Raw genomic sequence first — 4033 nt, forward strand, 5'->3', positions numbered from 1 at the left:
TAACTAATATAAATTTGCGAAAATTTTGTAAACCATATTTTCGTCAACAATTAGTAAATTCTTCATTTAAAAACTTTTAAACACGCTAAAAGGCAAGCCCATAAAAATGTTTGTAAATACATATACATAGTACCTATGTAGATGCATTTATATGTATGCACATATGCAAATAAACAAATGCTGCGCGCGGTTACAATTTTTTCGTTATTTTTTTGTATAAAAATATGGTTAATGCTTTAATCAAAACCACATAAGTCAAACTTTATACAAAACTTAGAAAAATTCAACAAATTTTCGTCTAAATTTTGAACTTTTTAATCTGAGTTTTTAGAATGATAGATCGGTAGAAAAGCAAGTGCAAGTTTTAAGCGGCTAAAAAATCGCGTAGATTTTTAATGCACTTTTTGTACTTTTTACCATATACATAAAAGCGAATTTCTTGTAGAATAAAATGCGCAAGACCGTTTGCAAACAAAATAATAAAACAAAAATTAAACACTATATTTTATAAATTACACCTGTTATATGCATAAAACCGCAAAATACGTCGGAAAAAAATTCATTAAAAATTCACGCGATTTTTTATCCGCTTAAAACTTTCACTTGTTTCACTAGAATTACATATATAACCATCTATCTACGTACCCAAAAGTAGAAAATTTAGATGAAAATTTGTTGAATTTTTCTACGTTCTGTATAAATTTTTAAAGTTTGACTTATGTGGTTTCGATTAAAGCATGAACCATGTTTTTATAAAAATATAACAAAAAAATTTTTATTTGAAAAACATTATAAATATTAAACAAAAAGAACTATGCAATCACTCTTGATTGCCTGTGTATGTACGTATGTGTGTCTAACAAACTATGGCTTGTTATCAAAATACCGATATTAATTAATAAACTTAATATTATATAGTACAAATGTGTTTGCAAAATTAATTTCATTAAAATTATTTCTGCAATCAAATTTTCTATTCATGCAAAAAGCCAAACGCATAAATATGTACGTATGTACACATTTATTTGTAAATATGTAGATATGTAATGTATGTATGTAACATATATATGTACATACAAATGTGCGATTGGTCGGCTTTCGTCTTCCCCTCGCCGCTCCCATAAGTTTGCATTTAATAAAGCAATACTCGTACATTTTGTATGGTGAATAATATTAATTAATTTAAAATTCTGTATGTAACCATGTTCTCGACGATACATGTAACTTTCATAAAGATTAAACATAAAAATTGTGCTTCATTAACAGTTCCAACCAGCTGAAACCAAAAAAACTATGTCCGCTAAAAGGGTTAAAAACCAACTGGAATTGACATTTTTTACACGCATACATGCATACATTCATATACACATGTACAGTGGAGGAGCACTAGGTTGAACATTGCATTGCTTGTACTTTGATGTGTTTGAATCTTTTATGGTACTGAAGATTTGCTTAGGGATGAAAAATATTAAAAGTCGTTCGTGCATATATGTAAATATATTTTTATAAACGCTTGGAAGTATAGAAATTTTTAATATTAAAAAATAAATAAAATAATTTTTTTGTATATATATAAATTTTGTTCAAGGCACATTGACCCACCTGTACAAAAATTGTGGCGCGGCATGGACAAAAATTTTACAATTTCGGACCGAAAAATATGAAAACGAGCTAAGTTGCCACGTTACATCTGTGAACTTCCGATAAAACCACATATGTTTGTGATTTTACAAGTTTTGATTTTATTAAAAAAAAATTAATGTATTTTGCTGCAGAAAACATACACTTTTATTTAATGTTTATTAAAATGACACTTTAAAATACTAGTTAATGATTGAAATTTTGGTATGGAACAGAGAAATAGAGTGTTTTGTCAAAAATTACCAAAAATTACCAAAAATTGCCAAGATTCGAGATAACTGATTTTACTGGATATAGAGAAATAATTGCCAATTTTCACTTGGCTGGCCGAGATTTCTTCATTTTAAGATTTTAGAATTTTTGTGTCGGATTGACAAAGTTGCGCTTGTTGGTGATGAATTTGCGGGGGGATGTGCTGCGGTTGTTTTTATGAATGAATTTACTTGGCCTTGAGAAATATGCAAATGCGTTTATGAATGAAATAGTTATTGTTGTATTTGAGTATACGTGTAATTATGTGCATATATATGTATGTATGCTGCCGTGATTTGTACATATGTACATTTATATGCATGTTCGTAGTTTTTTTGGCAGTAATATGCACATACATATATATGCATGCAAAAACGTTATCAATTAATGGAGCATGTACATACGTATGCGTAGAAAATGCATTTTCATTTGACTCCAAAACTATTGGGGCATATTAGTAGACGAAATAAAGTCGACTCTTAAGTTAAAGTTTGTCAGCCCCAAATAAGAAGAAAGTTAGTATGTATGTACATACATATATGTAATATTATGTGCATGTGCAAGAACGTTATCAATAAATGATTTTGGAGTATGTGTATTGGGTACATATGTACATATGTACATACACACATTCAGATGCGATCAACTAATTAGCAAGGAAATTCAATATGATATTGTTTGCAAATTAAGTTTATTTATTTTTAATGATTTTGATTTAAAATATTACTCAATCTGTAACAAGAACCACAATAATAAAAGTTTAAAAGCTTGCACAAATTGCAAAAAAACGTATCAAACTTCAAGAAATGGTCATCCAAATTTTTAATTAGAATATTTAAAAAATTTTCGGGTATTGTAGTCCATTCAATTACAGTATAAGTAAGTGAAAGTGCAAACAATATCATTTTGAATTTCGTTGCTAATTAGTTGATCGCATCTGTGTGTACTACAAGCATCCATATGCGCATGCATAATAGGAAGAAAGATAGTTGCAGCTTTTTTCACAGATACCTATTCCACTGGAAATGATGTGAAACAGCTGTAACTAACTTTAGTATCAACTTTATTTTGACGATGAATGAGCCCCATTATTTACATGTAACACGAGTATTGCAGTTGAAAATCATCATTCAACACATTGGTCCGTATGCATAAAAACTAAGCAATTGCTTTTACTTAAAATTTCATAAGTTTCACTTAAATTTATTTGATCAAATCGAGTAAAAGGTCTGAGATTTTAAGAAAAGGTGTTTGCTTAGGTTATATGCATATGGCATATTTTCTCGAAATAAATGTTCATAAAACTCAAACATAACTTTTCGAGAAAAACCACTTTGCAATTGATGCTTTTGTACGTTTTTGTCAATGTATCCATCTTTGAAGTGAATTTACTAGCAAGAAAACTGCGGTTTGTTGCATTGAAAGCAGCGTAGCAATCGTTAAAAAATATAAACTGATTTTTTCTTCGCTTTTAAATGCCGACAACAAATTACCAAAGAGTACGCATTTGTAAGCTTTTTTTGTCAATGTGTCCATCTTTAAAGTGAGTTTGGGAAAAAACTAAGGCACCTAGAAAACTGGGGTTTGTTGCATTGAAAATAGCGCAGCAACTACAATAAGAATCGTTAAAAAAAAAATTACGATTTTTGCGACCCAAATGCCGACGGCAAATCACCAATGAGTTTGCATATTTGCATAGCTTTCACATATTTATTAGATAACAAATCTACGTTTTGGAGTTAAAGCATTCCCTGGCATATGTTTTAGTAAATTAATTTTCATTAATTTAACCAAGAATTTTAATCTTTTTTTTTATTAAATCAATGCCGCGAAATAGAAAATCCAAACCAAAATATTTAACATTGATACAAATTAACAAAATTGTATCTCCGCTCAGCTCTGTTGACTTGCAGCTCAGATCTGTTAATTTTCCGCTCTCAATTTTCGATTGGAGTGGTGAGCTTCCAGAGCGATTTTGGTAGTGTTTGACAATTCACACGGCTATTCGTAATTGCTGCTTCTCTGTTTTAAACGTTCTCTGCTCTTTATTCTTATTGTGGCGAATACTGCGGCAACACAAAGCGAACAACGAAAAATAGGCAGAATGTTCGAGGAATGACGTAGAATGTTCCACAAAGAG

The sequence above is a fragment of the Rhagoletis pomonella genome, unplaced genomic scaffold, assembly GCF_013731165.1.
Source record: "Rhagoletis pomonella isolate Grant_MI unplaced genomic scaffold, Rhpom_1.0 Rhpom_scaffold_00139, whole genome shotgun sequence".
Lineage (NCBI taxonomy): Eukaryota > Metazoa > Arthropoda > Insecta > Diptera > Tephritidae > Rhagoletis > Rhagoletis pomonella.